The sequence below is a fragment of the Zonotrichia leucophrys genome, chromosome 1 (assembly GCF_028769735.1).
Source record: "Zonotrichia leucophrys gambelii isolate GWCS_2022_RI chromosome 1, RI_Zleu_2.0, whole genome shotgun sequence".
Classification (NCBI taxonomy): Eukaryota; Metazoa; Chordata; class Aves; order Passeriformes; family Passerellidae; genus Zonotrichia; species Zonotrichia leucophrys.
In genome coordinates, this window is record NC_088169.1 from 84076504 (window position 1) to 84096381 (window position 19878).

A 19878-nucleotide genomic window follows, 5' to 3' on the forward strand; every position below is an offset into this window, starting at 1 on the left:
TCTGCTGTTGATGTCTGAAGCTGAGCAGACCTAAACAGTACTGTTCACCTTCTACATGTGATTTTTCATTTCACAGACCAATATTATCATTATTATTGTCATTCATTTGGCAGTTTTTTACAAGCAGAAGTCTTAGTCTATTCAATTTCTGTGTACACAAATTATTCTATCTATTTCTCATTGCCGCTGTGCATTTTCTTGTTTGTCTCTTATCTAGCTGAGACAGGATGAAGGTATACTGGCAGTGGAATTTAGCTCTGTTCAAATAAAGGAAAGCAAAGGGCCTTATGGTTTCCTGGACTGGGCTGCTGCTGCCCTAGTTTGGTCTGAAAAAGTTCACTTTAAACTAAAATAAAAATAAGGACAAAAGACCCAAGTGAATAACACCATCTTCATCATGACCCCATTAAGGTTAATAAAATGTTAAAATGAGGCAGTGCTCACTCTCTATTTTGTCTTTACTTCATTGCTTTTTCTTGCCAGCAGTGCATCAATAACTTGCAGTATATTCTAACTGATTGAATAAAAAGTTATATTTAATTGGGAAATCAATGAGCAGGAATAGGGCACTGAGGTCATATAGATTGTATCATCCTGACCAATCTAACTCACTTGCCCTTTGAGCTGGTCTTTCATCATGATATTTCACTTGCCAATTCCTCAACAGTCTTAATTATGGGCGCAGCAATTTGTCTTCAAATATCACACTACTGTGAAATCTATGCATCAATAAATACAGCTCAAAAGCGGTTTTCCACACTGCTGGAGACTTAATTGCTTCTATGGTTAAAGTAAATGCTGTAATTCTTTACATTTGTGGTGCTTTTCAACATCTTCAAGTGACTGGAAACCGTTCAGGATGGCTAAATTAAAGGAAAACATGTATTTAAATACGAACATTCGTTCTGAGTAATTTCGAACACTTTATCTGTACACAACATTCTCCCCAGTGCTGCAGTTGGAACATGGCTAAGAAATAGCAGAGGACACTTCAGAAAGAATAGCTGGTGTCATTGGAAAGATCTGCTGGCTGTTCAGTTTCTGACTGCCTCTTTTAAATCCCAGCTATTTGTGGGGGAAGTGGTGAATACCACATTTACAAATTTTGCCCAGTCTAGGAAAACCAGCTTTTCTTTGCAGTCAAGTGCAGTTTTAGTGCTGTCCTTGTGTTTGCCCCCTGGAGGAAGCAGGAATGTGGGAATACCACTTGGAAAGCATGGGATGCAAGTGAGGCTTAAAAAGTCATTGTGTGAGCAGGAGTAGTGGAGAAGTCCACAACTATGGAATATATTGGCTGGCATCAGTGGCATCCCTGCTGGATTTCATTGATTTCCTGCAGCCAACTCTCCCAGGAATCTGTTGTGCTCCCTGATTCCTAAACCAGTGTTGGTTTCTGCAGTGGCAGCTTGCCTAATTTCTGAGTGGCTGTAGATATTTGTTTGCCTTTATAATAGGTAGCCTAAGTTCTCCTAGAAGAGATTCTGGCATCTCTTCTGCCTGATAGTACATTACCAAGGGTGGATAGGACAGGGCAGACCTAGGGCCACTCCTATCATGTTTCAAGTGTGCTCTGGCATCTCTTGAGTCCCTTTACCAGGAATGCCTGCTCAGTTGCTTAAGAAAAGGCATTGCATGAGAAGCCGTGTGCTTGGGTGATTAATTTAACCTGGAGCCCATTGGATGTTCTAGTCCATGTTGTAGCGTAGGTGCAAATAAGGAATCTGTTTTGGGGCAAAGAACTCAGCAAAAGTGTGCTCAATGGTGAAGAACAAGATCAGGGTGTTCTTTCTGTCTCAACTCCTTGCCTGCTAACAAAGATAGTAATGGTTCCTTCTCTGATGGTTTAAGGCTGCCATTTCAGACACAAATGAACAAGTATTATTTAGAACTCTTGGCTTCTGACCTACTCTACAGTATTTTCAGCAGTAGTTTCTTAAAGGTATGTGAGTAACTAAATATGCATTGGTCCTGTTTTGTGCTGCATTCTGATATTTGTGATTGGCATTTGTGATTGAGCCAAGGTCAAATCCTAGCTCTTGACAGAGTTAAAAAAACATTCCTTAGAAGGCAGAACATTTTGCTTTGATTTTTTCTTTATCTAAAACTTCAGTCATGCAGCTCAGGAACCTCTTCTGATCAAAAGTTTTTAGGAAACAGGTCAGTGGTTGTGAAAAGCTTCAATTTTGATGCTTCATCTTTTTCTGACAAAACTACTCTGTTGAGGCATTTCTGACAAGCTGTAAATTGTATCTCTGAAATATCTGGAGAAATTTGTTATCTTCTGAGGATTATTTTCTGTGGAGGATGTAGCATGATCTGAGCTGGTGCTACAAGGGCATCTGGAGTACCTGATTCTAGGAAACACATGTAGGAATAATCTTTCTTAATTTTTTTTTTTAAATTTTAAAGATGCTTTTTAATGTCCAAGATATAGTTTCTGAGCCCAGCAGAATAAAACTATTCAATAACTGTGCCATTGGATGCATAAATATCCAGAAGATAAATCAATTATATCTACTTTAGCCATAATGGAAATAAAGCTACTATAATTGAACATTATCACAGGTTTTGATGTTCTTGGCTTGGAGAGCAAATATCTCAGCTTCTCCTTGGAACATTACCTTGGAAACCTATCTGCCCACACAGGGGTGCTTGACAAGACATACACTTTAAGAAAACCACAGCACAGTCTCTGTGCCTCAGCATCTATCAGTCCTCAAAGTCTGTTTCAAAAACTGACAGCCTCTGGAGAGGTTTGTACCTTGGCTATGTATTTCAACTTTGGAAAGCCTTTTCCTGGGCTTTTCATATGTAGAACCAATGTGTTGGACTTACATGAGACTCATGTCTATTTCTAAAAAGAATTTTAAGAGTAACTTCTTGCTATAGGGGCACTGATTCTGTTGAATTTCATCCCTACTATATTCACAGTGCATTATTAAGGATGTCAAGAGCACTACCTGCATTCTCATGGGTAGGCTTGAAAGCTCTGAGGATTAAGTGTTGTCTCCAAGAAACCTCAAAGTAATGTGAAGTCTGTCTCCAAATAGACACATATAATTTAATCACTGTACTCATCATGGGAGTCCACAGAAAAACAGGGAACTGGTCAGAAAATATAGGAATAATCATAGGACACAGAATGGTTTAGGTTGGAAGGGACCTTAAAGACCATGTCATTCCCACCCACCCTGCCGTATGCAGGGACACCTTCCACCAAACCAGCCTCCTCAAAGCCACACCCAACCTGGCCTAGATGTACATCATGGCAAATATTGACTTTTATCGAGTATTTCCGGTGCCTTCCAAAGTTTTTATTTTATTTATTTTATTTTTTCCATTTTCTGAGTATTTATGCCGGTGGTTCTTTACTGTCCAAAATATAGTGATGCTGAGAGAGCAGCACACTGTGTGCCATCTTCCGTTTTGAGCTCTGTATTCCTGGGGACCTCAAGGAGCAGGGGATCCTCCAGCTTCTGAAGGATCTTGTGAGCTTAATGTCTCCAATTCCAGGGATGGGGATTGCTTTCTACATGGGTTATGTGTTTGTTTGCATCTAATTTATGGATGGAGAGATTTGGGTTAAATGAAAAACCTATTGCTTCTAGACAGTGATAATGCTAAAAAGAAAATGCAAACCATTTGTTTTGAACCTGTGTCCTCATCTCAGCATCCAGATCTCTGGCTGATACACAGAAAAACCCGGGTACTTCTCTGTCTTTAAACCCCTGTAGTTGGTCCCCCCCACCCCCACCTCTGCACCCAGAAAGTACTTACTGAAATGCTGCATCAGCAGATGCTTGTCTTGGTCTTCTCTGGCAGAGGAATACATGCATACCCCATTTTTGTTCTGTGTTTGGTCACAGGATCTTGTGATCTGTTTTATGAAGCTTTTCAAAGCAGAGAGGTTTGTAGGCTTTGTGCAGCAATTGGAGCTATTATCTATTTTGTTTTGTTTTGCTGATGGGGATTTAGCTAGATTATCTCGGCTCATCACATAAACCCTAAATGTACATTTTGTATGCGTGACTGATATGGTGATAGATCATCCCACAAAAGCTGGAAAAGAGTACTTTGTGACTTTGCCCTGAGCAAACTGACCTTCCTAAAAATGAAGCTTTGCCTCTATGAATGCTGCTAGTGTTTCCTTTCTAAGATAATACTTTGCAAGAGTTACAAGCTCTACAGTTGTGTATTGCAACATTTTCCCTCTACCAAGAATACAATCTCCTTGAGGAAATAGCAATGGTTAAGTATTAATTTCTTTTACACAGTGTAGATCTGATTATTCTCCAGTCAATTCAGTGTTTTTCCTGAGGTCTTACCTGCTAGTCACAGGCAATGAAATAGAGCAAAATTGTGAAAGATATCACTGTATACAGCTAATGGAGAAATGATTGAAATGAAGGAAGAGGTCACCTTTGTATACAGGCATTGTATCCAGATGTAGTATGGATTATACAGATTTATATGGGCTTCTACATTTAATTAAAGATACTGCTAAGATGTGGTGGTATGTACACATGCAAATGAACTGAAGTTGTGGGGTTTTTTTTACTTTTCTTCGGGCAAAGATTAAGTAGGGCTACTGCTTCACCAGAACATTTCTTGAGACAATTATCAAGTCCGGGTGCAATTCCATTATGTCCATCTTGTCCATCTCCAGTCAATGGCAGTAGCTCTAGTGATTGCAATAATGTATATATTTGTCACCAGTGTATGGAGAAATTAGAGTAGCAGAAAAAAGCTGTGGCAGCTTTTATTACATTATAACAGAGAGAAAAGACTCTTTAAATATGATTAAATAGCTTATGGTTTAATTCTGAGCTTCCTGAGCTGGTGCATAAGCAAAGACCAATTTTACTTTTAGGAAAGTGTGTCCTTTTCACACAACTGAATGAAATCAGAGTGGCAGATCAAATGATTTTTCATGCTGAATCCAGAAGCAGGAAGAAACAGCCTTAAGAAAATGAAATGAATGGAAAATGAAGTCCATTCACAATATGCAAAAGAGAATATTCTCCATATGGTGGGCTCATACTGTGAGAATGCTTATATTCTTCCTGGAATGTGAAAGTAAAAAGGAGGAGCATGAATTTAAATCATCAGGAATCTTCAAAGAAAATAATCAGCTGGGAAACCGAGAAACGAGTTGGAGGTGGCAAGTAGTAAAAGTCTTTGGAAAGCTCCAGCCTCTCTCCAGTTACAAAGGAAGTTGTGTAGTTTAATCATCAGCAGATGTTTCCCATAAAATCCCACTCTCAGTGCCAGGTCCCTCATATGTCTTGATTACATGGAAACTTTCTGTGATTTGCCAAATTCATGCCAACATATCCACCCGTGTGCCATTTGGAAAACTGGAACTGCAGCAATTGCGGTTAAAAAAGAGACGAACGAAGGTAAAATTTGTGTTCAGGCCAGGTTCCTCCAAGAAGTTTTGAAAGGTTTTTATTGCTATTGCTGAAGCACTTTCACCAATGCAGAAGGTTCTGCTCATTCCCAAGGTGTCATAGTCCCTATACCTTAACTCAGGGACATCAAATGTGAAAATCTTTGGCAAAAGCAGACAAAGAGAGCTTTCAGAGAAAGATAGCTGCTGTAGTTCTTTTAAAAGAAGTATCAGCTTTTCATGTGTCAATGGTGGCTAAAGCTGAGGCAAGATGGAGGCTCTCCTGCCTCCTACCTATGTTCTTCCTCTGCACCAGCTTGTGTGGGTGATGTGTTTGGGTATGATCTGGATGACCTGGTCAAGCGTTTGTATTTGTGCATGTGTGTGTAAAAGAAGTAATTGAAAGGGAAGAAAGCCTGATCCTCACCATTTCCTTTAGTGGATAGAAAAAGCAAAGCCCAAGCTAAACATGTTTAATGTTGCAGTACTGGGAGAGGAACACAAGGAAATTGTTCCAGTACATTGGCTCCCATTGACCTTCTGGGAAAATACTGTGGGTTTTAGTAGTAGTTACTCTTAGAAAGATGTGGAAAATCATTGTAGTTTGTCCTGATTAGACAGGAAGCTGCCACCTTCAGAGAGAGGCCTCAGTCTAGATAGATGGTGGACGCTTTTCCAGTGCTGTGACCTCACTCCAGATCTGTGGCAGTCCCACCTTCTGTGCAGAGTGGAGAGGGGCAACAGAGGTCCCAAATGATGATCACAATCCTAGGGGTCGTGCTCTGTCCATGGCCAGAAAAAATGGTGGTAACCATGAATCGCAATCAAGCTTGACAAGGAAGTACCCATGTTTTCCCTAAAATGTCTGAGAGGACATCCAGAAAAAGTAGTAGTGCTGAAGAAACATTGCACTTTGGAACTGTTTGTCTTTAAGTTGTATCAAAGAATAAAACTGTGTCCTGAAAGAAACTTGGATGCTGTTGGATATATTCTGAGTTTGGAAAACAGTTGGCTAGCTTAAAGGCCAGAAATTAGGAACAAAAGACATAGAATAATGTTTGAGGAAAGTAAGCCTCTCCTCAGTTCTACGTGAAGGCTTTATGAGGCATTAGCTTTGTGTTAAATTTACAGGCCCCTTTTCCCCTGCAAAGGTGATCTCTCCCCTGTGAAGCAATAGGCTATTAACAATCAGTTTCATATTCATCCTCCTGATTCATGCCACACACTTGTGTTCATTGCAGAAGGCAAGTTAAGCCCCTTTTGGAGAGTGCCCTATATAATTTTATAGTCATCTGCTGGAGGAACATAACTCAGTGTAATTTGTATTGCAAAGCTCACCTAGTGTGTAGCGCTGGGTACATTTGCAAAGCTGTCTGAAGGAGTGTGGCCATGGTCGTTCAGCAGTATTAGCTGAACCTCTGCTTTTGGGTGGTAGCCTGGTGAGGCTGTGTTGTATTCAGAGAGTAGGGATGCTCAAAAGATGCCTTCAGAGGCAGATTTTCACTGAAGTGTTCTTGCATGACATTTTCATGTGTGCATCTGGCTGCATTAGTCACTCACAGAGAAGAGAGACTGAAAGGAATGCTGACTTGTATATTCCAGATGAAATGAATTCTGCAAGTTACATTTTGGTCCCAAAGACTAAAATATCTGCTGTATTTTATAGATTTGAAGGATAGTACGCTTTATTTTCTTTAGCAGCAAGCTATTGCCACAATGTCTTCAGATCCTTTTTGAATTTTTGTGTGTGTTCTTTCTAATTTGTTCCAGTTAGTAATAAGTCTCCTAGATAAGAAGCACTGGCATTTTAACTCACTGCAGACCAGGCTTTTCTGCTCTGAAGCACTGGAGCTTATTAACTTGGAAGATTCATAAGCTAACATTCATTCTATCTCATCTCATATTACTTGGCTGATATTTCTTTAATAAAAAGTGAACGACATACTCCATCCTTGTATTTCTCTGAGCCCCAGTAAGTCCTCATTTCTTTCTTCTTTATTAATTGTATTTAGCTAATTGACATTCATATTAATTGTATTGAAAAGGGGAAATATTTTACGTGAAAACACAGCTGCACGTGCACTTTTCAGTTATTGCAGAGAAACAGTTCCTTTGACATATTCTGTGTAATCTATAGTTTTAAAGAGAATATCTTGTGTGGTTCTCCAAAATAATTTGGAGTGGAGTTCATCTCTACTGAATAAATACCTTCATCCAAGCTCATCACCCTGGGTTGCCATTATAGTTACTAAAATACTTGTGTAGTCCATGCTTCTCATGAACAAACATGGACTCTGCTTAGGCTGAAATGAATTTCCCTTTGATTATCAAAAGAGTCTGCAATGTGCTTGCACTCTGATGTCTGTTTGATCAGGTAAAGCTTACCTTAATTTCTTGCTAGTTTGCTTAGAATTGAAAAATGTTACAGAATGAATGGTGTCACTGATGGGACTAAATATCTGTACCTCCTGGCTGCTGAGTACAGAATGGGCTTAGAAGTGGATGGGTTATCATCCTGCTTTGTCTTCAGGCTAAATATCCCTCAACTCTTTTTCTCTCTTTCTGAACTTGGATTCTTTTTATTGCTATTCTCTGCACTTTGTTCAAACGACGTGCAGGGTGAAAACTGGAGAGAACGGACCAGCCAAAGCTATTGTGCACAGTGGTGATGTGTATTATTTCCAGGACGACATATTGTTTGCTTTGCGTGCTGTCGTCGCCTGACACACCACTTTCCCTTGCTCACATCTGGTTTATTTTCAGACTGGTCCACTACAGTGTATAGATTGTTTCTTCAAAACTGCACTCTGAGGGGTTGCTGCCCTTTAGTGCGGATGCTGTTAATTATTCCTTCCCAAGTGCTGTGCCTCACCCTGCTGACAGCAGAATTTCCCCCACTCCCCCTCCCAGCACATTTATCCAGTTTTCAAGGTGATTTCCAGTACTAATCCTGTTGTCCAGCGGACTGGCAGTTCCTTCCAGCATAGTGTCACAGTGTCAATGCAAACTACCATCCTTCATTGCGCTCTTTAGCAGTGGTGAGTCCCACAAGACCTAAAAGGCCAACCTTTGCTGAACAGCATGGAACATGTCCTACTTACTGTCCACAAGCCATTTTTTTTGCTCATAGTGAGAACCTTCATTGTACAGAGGCTAAAAATCCAGATGTGATGGGGATGGCAGTTGTGGGGGCAGGGGAAGGCCAGCATCCAAGATCAGTTTTGTTACCCTAGGAAGTAGTTGCTGCTGAGCCAAGGCCTTGCTTGTTCCTGTAGAGACCTAGAGAAAAATCTTTCTTGTACAACTCTGTGCCAAGCGCAGTCACATGTTGGTCATGGAATTTAATTTTGCACAGAGAAGTTCCTGAAACAAGATAGGAAAATGAAGGTCATTAAATGTTAAAGTCCCAGCTGATTGTCCCAGATCTGATCTTGGGTATAGGCACAATTAATCATTTTGAATATTTGTGTTCTACAGTAGTCTGGGAAGAGTCAAGTTATAACATGTTTCTAAATTACCATATTTTAACTTAGATCCACCTTTTAACAGAAAATATACATTAAATAATGCGTCAAGTAGAAAATATCATATAGGCAAAAACATCATGGGGTGAAGGAGGACTCAGAAAATGGGGTCTTCAGGAACACCCCAAACCCTGGCTCTGGAATATGCTAACTGGAAGCAAAATGTGATTTTTTTTTCTACAGAAAATATTTGTTACAAATATATTTATTTATAAATAACTTGTGTTATTTTGTTGTGACTTTTTGAGTGGACAGGCTTCTAATTCAATTTTCTCTAAATCTTGTGGAATACTTTAAGAACAAAAAATATCCTTGCATGACTGAATTAGTTTAATTAAAAATGATGTAAATTGTCAATTCTAATAATAATTTAAATCAGTAAGTGGGCAGCTTTGATTTATGTAATCTATTATAACCTTGTTTTCAATTTATGATCATAATTGTTTTACCAAAGATAGCTTAGTTCTTTACTGGCAAAGAACTATTAAAACTTCTTGATTTGGGAAAGAATATGTTTGTAGAATAAATTTGGCATCTTTTTGCTAACCAAGACAACATTTGTTAAACCATGTGTGTTTGGACACAAAGACATACAGCTATACCTATAAAAATATGTGGATATTTATATATATAGGTTTTGGTATGTGTCAGTAAGTAATAACTAGCTTAACATATTCTTACTCTGACCTTTATGTCTCACATTTTCACTATGTAATATGATGAATGATACATTTCCTTTCTGCTAGATGATTAATGTTTTATGTGTAATTTGTGTCAAATTATATTTAAATGGCAATAAAATTCAATTAAATGCACAGAAACATTTTAATGATTAATTTCATAAAGCTACCTTCAGTGTGGTACATATATCAGAGAAAAAAGTTAATGAAAAATGTCTCATTCAAAACATTATTTAATAAACATTTGAAATATTACCGTTAATTACTTAGCAAACCTTGCTATTTCTTGTCATCATGCCCTTTAAGATTTTAAAACTGGATCTCATCTGCTCTGAATGTATCATTTTCCTAAACCAGAAGAAGAGAAAGCATGCTACTTTTTGAAAAGAAAAAAGTTATTGAACTGACAGTTGATTAAATGATTTTTTTTTTTTCTCCTTTGGAAAATTAATATTTGAACCTGGAAAAGAGAGTCCAAATGCCAAAACCAGTTTTATAACTTCAGCAAATTCTTGTTTCAGGTCAGAAATCCGTAGCTTCAACCAATTCAGTAGTTTGCATTTCTATAAAAATTTAACCAGTAAAGATATATTTCACAGTCATAAAATCAGAATAATTTTTATTGGTAAAGATGTTTAAGATCAGTGAGTCCAGCCATTAACCCAGCACTGCCAAGCCCATCACTAAACCATGTCCCCAAGTGCCATAACTGCACATGTTTTAAATGCCTCCAGGGATGGTGACTGAACCTCTTCCCTGGGCAGCCTGTTCCAGTGCTTGACAAACCTTTATGTGAAGACAGTTTTACTGATATCCAATCTAAATCTCCTCTGGTGCAATTTGGGGCCATTTCCTCTTGTCCCGATTCTTGTTACCTGAGGGAAAAGCTCAACCCCTAACTGATTGCAGTCTCCTTTCAAGTGTTGTAGAGAGCAGTGAGGTCCTTCCTGAGCCTCCTTTTCTCTGGGCTGAACACCTTCAGCTCCCTCAGCTGCTCCTCATCAGATTTGTGCTCCAGACCCTTCCCCAGCTCCTCTGCCCTACTCTGGACACACTCCAGCATTTCAGTGTCTGTTTTCTAGTGAGGGGCCCAAAACTGAACACAGGATTTGAGGTGTGGTCTCACCAGTGCTGAGTACATTTTATTTCAATGAATATGATTATAGTGGTTTAGACCTCAGTACATATATTCATAATTTCAAATGGCTTATTTTAAGGCAAAGCACATGTGTCTGAAGAAAATCTAATTTAAATAATAACCACATTTTATCTTCTTTAGTAACACACAGACTTAAAACAATTGAAATCAACAATTAAAATGAGGAGCATTCATTTAATTGAAGAAGAGTGGATTCACAGGTCACCTATTAAAGGAGATATATGAAAAAAACAAAAACTGCTCAGTGACACTAAACATCAATTGTTCCAGGTCAGACTATTTAATGCAGGACCATCTGACATTTCTTTGTTTCTGAAAATAACAATGGTAGATGAGTAATTTTTCTTTAGTCTTGCTACAGCGGATGGGGGTTTTTGGTCTGTTTTTGTTTGTGTGAATGCGGCTTCCCTGGGGAGCTTGGGGTGTGGAGGGCTGTAGGAAGGGGGCACACAGACCTGCCCCCAGCCTGCAGGCCTGGCCTCTGTCCTGCCTGTATCCATCCAACTGGAATGCCAAGCCAGAAAGATAGATTTACCAGCTAGGTGATTACTTTGACATGACAAGGAGTATGATGAATGTAAGATTTTTGAATAGGAGCTGGTGTGTCCAGCTTGGTTTGGAGTCCAACAATAACCAAGGAAATGGCAGCAAAACTCAAAGCAGGTTGATTTCCTATTCTGTTACTCAGGTTTGGAGATGACATGGTTGGTCCTCCTGGAGCTCTGCACTCATTTCACCTTTGTTTCAGTCCCTTGTTTTTAGGCTCCCTGGTTTAGCCTGGAGGCAGCTTGCTTAGTCCCCCTGGCCTGGAGAGAAGGCTGTGGGTGTGTGTCTGTGCAAAAGCTGCACACCCAGAATGTCCACACTCTAAAGCAGAAGTTCAAGGAAACCCAGCGCTTCTCCTTACAACCCTGACTTCAGAACTAAGTTCAAGTGGGATTTTGCTTTGGGTGTTTTCAAGTCTTGGTGGACATGTGGGGCAGAGAGCAACACCAAATAGGTGTCTGTTGCATAACTGTTTCTTTTATTGAAGTAAATATGGTATGAGCAAGTGGCAGGCATTTGCAGATGTTTGCAGGTCACATGTGAGTTCATTCTGGTGCTGAGGTAGGGATCTTGGAGGAGATCATCAACAAGACATTTCAAAACACATTTTCCACTTAACATAATATTGCAAATAGATAACAGCCTTTCAGTGAGCATCTTCTTTTGAGTGGAATGTAGGGAGGTTGATGTTTTTGTGGGTACTCCTTTAAAAAGACACTAGTTTTCTTGAAGGAATCAGGATTCCTGTTACACAGGTAGCAGAAAGAATTCTGCTGCAGTAGAAATGATTAATTTTGATTTTCTGCAAAGTCAAGGGGGCGGCATTGTGCTGTTCAGATCTGGAGGTTTTATTTGTTTTTAAGCAGAAGGAAAATAATCTAGAGAAAAATATTTTGGTCTGTTTTGTTTTGACAGGACAGTCTCTTGCCTCAAAAATCTGTTCTTCAAGCCAGAACAGGGTGGTGGACCCAGAAGTATTCCTCAGGAATAGAAGAATTTACTCCAGGGATGTTTTCAGAAGAAGCCAAGGTAATTTTTCTGTACAGGTAATTTTTCTATAAAGGAAACATAGGAGAACTCCTTCAAGTTCTAACTTTGATTATCACAGCTAAAGTTCAGTTTCATGATTAGAAGCTTATACATTTATTTTGGGGTCCAAAAAGGCTGTATTTCTGTCTGATATCAAACAGAATGGTAAATACCGAGTTACCTCAGGGAAGATACAGAGAGCTGATTTAATGTTGAACAATCTAATAATTTGTTTTACTTTAATGTCACCAAAGCTGAAACGACCCTAAGTACAAGGGAAAAGGAGCCATCTCAATTTCTAGCTGCTTACTTTGCTCTTGTCACTAGCTGGCTGGAAAGGGTGCAGTCAGAGTGACACCTATATTTAATAGTAGGTGTGAAAATGCAACCTCACATTATGCCTGCAGAAATGAAAACCTTCTTTAAAGGACTTTACTTCAGCTCTAGTTGTAACAGAGAGATCCTTTGGACTGTGACCACTGAGGAAAGCAGAGCACAGCTTGGTTGTGCTTTAGAGCTGATGGAAATCTAAGGTCTGCCTGTTAGCTAGTTTCTTATTTGTTATTCTAAATAATATTTTGTCTCACTCCAAATAATTGCAAGTCCTAGATTTTGGCACAGAAATATTTCTGGGGGTTTAAGGAATGCTGATTGCCCTCTTCAGAGCTTCTGATGAATACCTCTGACCCTCCAGTCCCTCTGTTTATATATAAAGAGGTGGCAATTATAACTCCTTGCTGTAGCTCTGAACTTAGAGGTTGCAATTTTCTTTGATTTTCATTTCTGCACCTTATAGTCTAATCTAATGGCTGGCTGAATGACTTATGAAGCCTTCCAGGTTTTCATCCTGCTTAGCAGACTAGGAAAAAGTCAGTGTATTTCAGTAGTAATCTACTGGAGAAATCTATTTTAGATAAAACAATTACGTCTTCCATTTGTTCTTTTTTTTTGCCTTGAGCTGGCATACAGTTCTTTCTAACTCTATAAAGGTGTTTTATTGCACTTACTAAAAATGTCAAGAATACTAAACAGCAATACATAATTTACAATAGACTCTGTAGGTAATGGAGTTCTTACAGCCACAGCTTCCTGAGAGTGTATTTATTACTATTTTACTACCTGCCGTAGTATCCAGGCTCAACTTCCAGTGTATCTGGTGAAAAAAACCCACAAGGCAAGGAGGGATAGGGACTGCTGCTAAAAATAAGTGGGTGATTACTGGGCATTTGCCAATTTACCTAAGATAAATGGATATTATTAACATTGTTGACCATATTGAAGTGCTTTAATTGTGCAGAAATGCAGGCAGGAAAACATTAAACTAAAGAAATATGCTTGAATTAAAGTGTTGGGGTGCTGAGAAAAAGAAATCATCCCATTCCCACAGGATTAAAGTGACCTTGGTTATTGGTTAAACAGCAAAATGAATATATTTTCCTTCCTTTTTAGTTTCTGGATTCTTTGCAAGAGTTTGTGCTGGTTAGCAATGTAGTTCAAGTTCAGATGCACAATAATCAGGATGACATGATAATATGTTGATGTAAACATGACAAAATGGATTTGCATAGGCACTAACTATGATGTTTTAATGTATTAAAGCAGGAAGGTTAAGAAGTCCTTAGGAAATAAAAGCACTGAGGTAAAATTGTTTTCAAGCTGTGTTTAAAGAGTAAGGTTTTTGAAGCAGTGTTTTTAAGTACCTGTGCCACACATCCTCTGCTAGGCTTTTCTTAAAGAAGATTGTAACTCCAATTTCAGTCAGAAATAGCATTTTCTGTCCCTGTATTGATTTCTGCTTAAGCAACAGGCAGAGGTTTGTTATCATTGTAGTGTGTTTGCAAAGAAATGAAATGAGCAAAAGCAACAAGTGTTAATTTGGCCTTGTTTACTTTTAATCTACTCTGGCAGTCAGTACCTCACACTCTGTGTAATAGCCCATTATTTACCACCGTTATTTAAGGAAATACCTTAAATGCTGAGACAGGAGTCAGCCTGAGTAGAGGAATAGTGTTCATGTTAGTGAAGTGACTGCTTGGGCTTTTGGTAGCCCTGAGCAAGCCAGCACACAGCTCTTTCGCCATGGCTCACAGTCCAGGCACAGTCTTTTTTCTGAAACAAAGTTCCAAGATTTGTCTTTTTTTGCAGTCCTGTTAGGAAGGATCAGATCAGGGAACGGCACCCACAGTGCAGGTGGCACAGCATCCAAATAGAGGGATCATGCTCTCCAGTTCATCTTGCAATAGGATCTGAGGAGCAGCCAGTCTTCAGGAATTTAGTCCCTTATTGTATCGTTTTCATTAGCTTTGCTTGAAGAACCCATGAGTACACATGGGACAGCATGATGTTTAGTGCTTTGGTGAGTGCTGGCATAATTGAAGCCATTGAATGGAAATGGCACAGAAAGAAAATGAGATGATATTAATATCCTGAAGTCATTAACTCTTGCACATCAGATTCCCTTCTTCCATAACAAATCCTGCATAGCAAAAATGTGCAAGGTAATCAAGTAAGCTGAGGATTTTCTTTCTTTTTTTTTGGTCATATTTCATTTTGTATCTCTAGCTAGAGGCAATAACATGTAGCTATCAGCAGTCAAATGGGGCCTGAATCCACCAGAAGAACAGTGGATTTTTCTAAGTGATCCACTCAGATTACTGTCACCAGTGCTCTATGCTTCTGAGGAATGTCTTAAAATTGACGTGCTCAGTTTCATGTCTACTACATTTCTACATGGGGCTCCCACCAACACTTGTCTGACTGGGAATAAAATTCCTTTGAAAACTGTTACTTGTATAGACCTGCAAGACAGTATTGCCTTGGCTGGTAACAGGCCATAGGCCTTGTGCTGGATTTTCAAGGCTGCAGGACTGAGGTATGTCAGGTTTGCTTTGTCTGAACTCTTGGTGACCTGCCTCAGCTCTGTTTTACTTGCTGTAGCTGTAACAGCAATTTTTCTAATTGACCAGGTGTCCACGGCTAATTTGTTCCACTTTTGTTTGTCTTTCTCTTGTACCTAGATAGTTTTTATGGCTTTAGCATAATGATGTAGTATAGAGAATATAAGTCTGAGAGCAGTGAAGTGGAGACACAGGACACAGAGGAATACAGGTAGGGGATGAGAGGAGTTGGGGCACAGGCTGGAACTGCAGACCTGATGCCTATAAACAACTCACCCATGGCCAGTCAAAAGGAATGCAGACCTGGAGCTAGTCAAACCTGATTTTATGGATAGCAAAGTGGACAAAGAACAAGTGTCTAATGTGTAAAAGGCTTGGTATACTGTGAATTTAGGTGTGACGTGGAGCTGCAGAGAGATTAAGAAAGAACAAAGTTAAAAGCATGTGCTTGTCTTTCGTCAAAATGCATTTTTTGTTTTGCAAGGACAACTGATGTATCTCTTCCCCTGTAAGTTACTGTATTCTGGTGTGGAAAAGGCACCCATGTCTCCAAGGGAAGAAGAGTAATAAAATTAGTATTGTTGACTCCTACAGTATCTTTCATTCTTTCGTTATGTTAATATTCACATTTCACATATTCATCAATTAATCACCCAGTCTGCACAGTCCCTCAACCTACAGGAATATTATTCTTTACTTTTCAATTTTGTGATGGCATGATAAAAAAATTCATGGCTTTGTGCTGTTGGGTTCCAAATGTGGACATGTATGTGCTAAAACACTCTTGCCACTGGAGTCTGTGGGTGTCAGTAAGTTCTCAGTCTGAGCCCTCCCTGTTGAAGGATATTACTCTGAATGTCAACTATCCATGGTGTCCTTATATCTTGCCTCACATCATTTTTCTTCCTAAAACAAACGTTGCTGCATTTCCAAAGGCAGTTAACTTTACTGGCAGTGGTTCCCCCCAAGAGATATGTGCTTCCCAAGTATTAATTCTCTTCAATTAAGCTCCCTGCTTCATGCTGCATTGATCAGGCAATTAATTGATTGCTGAAGACTTGCTTGAAACAATGAGTCAGCTGTTTTTGTTCCCTGTGAGTTACTCACCCCCTGTTTTTTCAAACTCAATACAGCTCAGCAATATGGCATTTATTTGTAGTTTGGTGTAAACTGGCACCCTTTGGTGCACATGGCACTGTTGCTTGTCTTTGTTTCACACCTCAAAGGATAGTGCAGCCTTATTTCTAAAGCTGATGGATGGAGGGCAGCAAATTGCTCTGTGTTTCTGTTTTTAAATAATGCAAAAATCAAGTGGCCATTAGATGGGGTCTGGAACTGTAAACCTAATTCGGTTGTGCTGTGTTGTGATGCTGTGAATATATGTGCTTCATATTCCCTACAGTTATAGGAAAAGAGCATCTTGTTTCTCCTGATGCTGTGAGAATTTATTTCCTCTGTAGAAGCTATTTGTTTAAAATGAAAACTTGGACAATCCTAGGATAAAAGAAACAAAGTATAAAAATATGTCAGGCCACAACTAAGTAAAATAGTTACACATTCAGCCTTTGCCCTGTTAGTTAGAACAAGCCCCAAAGCATTCAAACAGGACTCACAGAGCTTGTACCTGGGAGGTATGACTTCTGGTGGCCAGACAGGTTAGCATGTAGTGCTTTCTATTCTCTAGAGTTTCAAAGCAAATTCAAGGTAACAGTAATATTCAAATTCAAAGTAACAAAATAATATTTATAGTAATAAAAACTTGTAGGGAATGTTGATTAAAGAATGTAGTTCAGTCCATCCATGGTGTTTGAACAGTACAGCTTTCTAGAAGTCTGCTGCAGGTTGCAGCTTGTAGCAATCCTGTCATAGTCTTCTGAAGGTTATGGTTTGGCCCCTGGGTTGGAGAAAGGGTAATGGACACAGTGATATTCAGATCCATGGTGGAGGCTGATTAGGCACACAAAGAGAAGGAATTTATTCTACAGTGAAGCCAAACCAAAATTTTATTTCGATCTGTTCCATCATGAGAAGAAACTGAATGTTTGATCTCAGGGAAATGTCTGTTCTGATACTAGCACAAGCCTTTAGCTTTAGATGAAGCCAATTCCAGGATTTTTTTTTTTTTACAGTAAGTTCTAAATTGGAAATCTAAATATCAAGTGAATGCTACTTGCTTGGGCAACATATTGATACAGAAATGTGCCTGGCTGGCTCACTGTAGAGTAAACACAGCTGTGGGATGAATTGCAGTAAGTGAAACAGTGGAAGGGAGCACTGTAACAATAATTATTGGTTGAAAATATACTTATTATATGCATTCATATGTTTTGTTTCTGGTTAGGATCAGGATGGAAGGAAGAAATTTTCTGAGAAATCTACGTATGAGCTTTCAAAGTTTTTTTTTCAAAGCTATCTTGGAGAATTATGGCATGTTGGTTTTTGTTTTGTTTTGAGAAGGCATTTTTATAAGCATTATCATTTTCAAAGACTTATTTTTGTTGCACCCAAATTCCAGATCTTTTGTGCACTATTTGTATGAATTATAGTCATAAGGGCTGTTCTTGAGCTTGTCCTTCTGTTCTGCAAGAGTGAGGAAAAGTAAAATGAATGAGATTTTAAAGACAAATCTATGGTGGTGACCTGTCAGACTTCTGTGAATGTGGTTTGTATCCATTTTGATTTAAAGCAGATTATTTCTTCAAAAATCAAAGAGTGAAAGGGCTGGGTCCTGTGAGAGTAGTCAAAGAATATCTCAAGTTGTAAGGGACATCGAGTCCAGCTACTGTACCATCCTGTGTGTCCCTGCAGTGTAGTCCTTGACTAATGACTGTTTTCCCCTACTTGTGCATGCATAACACAAGCTTCCTTTCTATATGTCCTCCTGTTTATTCCTTGACATCCTCAGGGAGTTCATTTGTGGCCATACATACATAGTGAAACATCACGAGTGACAGCAAGGTTGCCACTCTGGTTCTCCTGTAGAGAATGTATTAGTATGTTACTGGCATATGTCAGTTTAATCAGTCCTACCTTTCTGTCCAGCCATGCCCTTCAATTGTGACAACCTAATCTGACAGAATCAAATGTGGTTTAAGAAATTACCTGTGTCAAACCAACATTTCAGCTTATGTTTGCAATTTTCTTCTATGACTATAGAATAGCTTATGTATTAACTGGAAAGGGCTGCTGAAATGCTTACTGCAAGGATGGGCTCATTTGTTGAAAGACTCACTCATCTTAATCTTGAATACTCCCAAAATTGCTTTTTGGGCATCTTTTGATGCTTCCTTCAAGCTTTCAGCTCAGTGATATATGGAAATAGCTCTGTGGTATCTATAAGAGTACTTCTGGGCTGTCGGAGTGCTTACTGCACACTAGTTAGATGAGGTGTATGTTTGAAGGATGTATTCCTTCTCCCACAGAGGCGAAGCCTGGCCTGTTTATTGACATTAGTGAGTTCATGGATTGTACTAGTTAGCTGCTACCTTGTGTTTTACTCATACTTGAACTCTCTACAAGAAGCACATTCAGTGCAGCATCCTCTGGGCAGCTCATATATTCAAATAAAGAGATAAAGGAGAATCCTGAGGCACAGACTAGTTGGTTATTTTCATTACATCTTCATTTTCTGATTTCTCACAGATGCTTGTGAGTATCAACTGCCTCGTCTGCACATGTTTAAGGCCATTTTCCTCTACAGTTTCTGTGTTCTTGCTCCATAGTTTGCTATATGGTGGGCCTTCTTGGTGTCCTGTGATGTCCTGTTGACCCCAAAATACTTTTGTTTTCCTTTGTTTTGTATTGAAATGTCAGGAACAATATGAGAACTGTATTACAGCCAGAATCGTGTTTTCATAGGATAGCACGGTGCTATATGCCGTGACAACCTGTGAAGAAGTTTGAAAGTAAGGGAGTTTGCTAAAATAGTGCTGGAAGACTCATGGCTGGGGAAACCAAAGCAGGTGCAATGTCACCCATGCTGCCATTTGGAAGTTGTGCTTGCAGGGAAAGATTTTCCAGACAGCTCCTGGGCTTTGTCTTGGAAAGGGAGTTAATTGGCTTGCTCAAAGTAAACAGATGGGATGCAGTATTCAAGCTTGCTCCTTGGCTGTCAATTTCTTATTCAGCACTATCTGCCTGTTAAGTTTAAATATTGGCAGAAAAAAGTCAATGAAGAACAAAGAGAGAACAAGTTAAAAAAAAAAAAAAAAACCAGACCCAAAACCAAATAGAAATGGAAACAAAAAATGGCAATGGAATCACTCTCCATGGTCCACGAGGAAGATGGTGACTCAGGAGAATTTGTTCGTGCATGCCATGTGCAAAAGGTGCCTGAGGAGAAGGATCATGGGCTGCCAGAAAAAATGGCAGTAACTGAAATGATAGTCAGAAATATTCTAACCTAGAAAAGTATGAGGAAGGAACCCAGCCAAACTGTGATAGCAGTGTTTATAGCACACAGGAGTGCAGCTTGATCCATTTAGAGTAAACAAATTATTTTGGTCTCATCCTGGGAAAAAGACTCAGTGGACTTGATCCAATTAAAGTGGAAGCAGTGGAGCAATAAGGACTGCTGTTCTTGAGCAATAGCAAGGGCAGTGGAATCTCCAAATCTCTTCATTAGATGAGAGGAGAAGGATGTGCATGTGGCTGG

General features: G+C 39.2%; 1 long non-coding RNA gene across 5 annotated transcripts in view; it reads left to right on the forward strand.

The window, feature by feature from the left end:
- Positions 1–19878, forward strand: part of LOC135442288 (uncharacterized) — a 62207-nt gene that overhangs the window by 9621 nt on the left and 32708 nt on the right. For all 5 annotated transcript variants that reach the window (XR_010438650.1, XR_010438652.1, XR_010438651.1 and 2 more), the window contains exon 2: positions 12214–12327. This is a non-coding gene — a long non-coding RNA (uncharacterized LOC135442288). The remainder of the gene's footprint in view (positions 1–12213; positions 12328–19878) is intronic.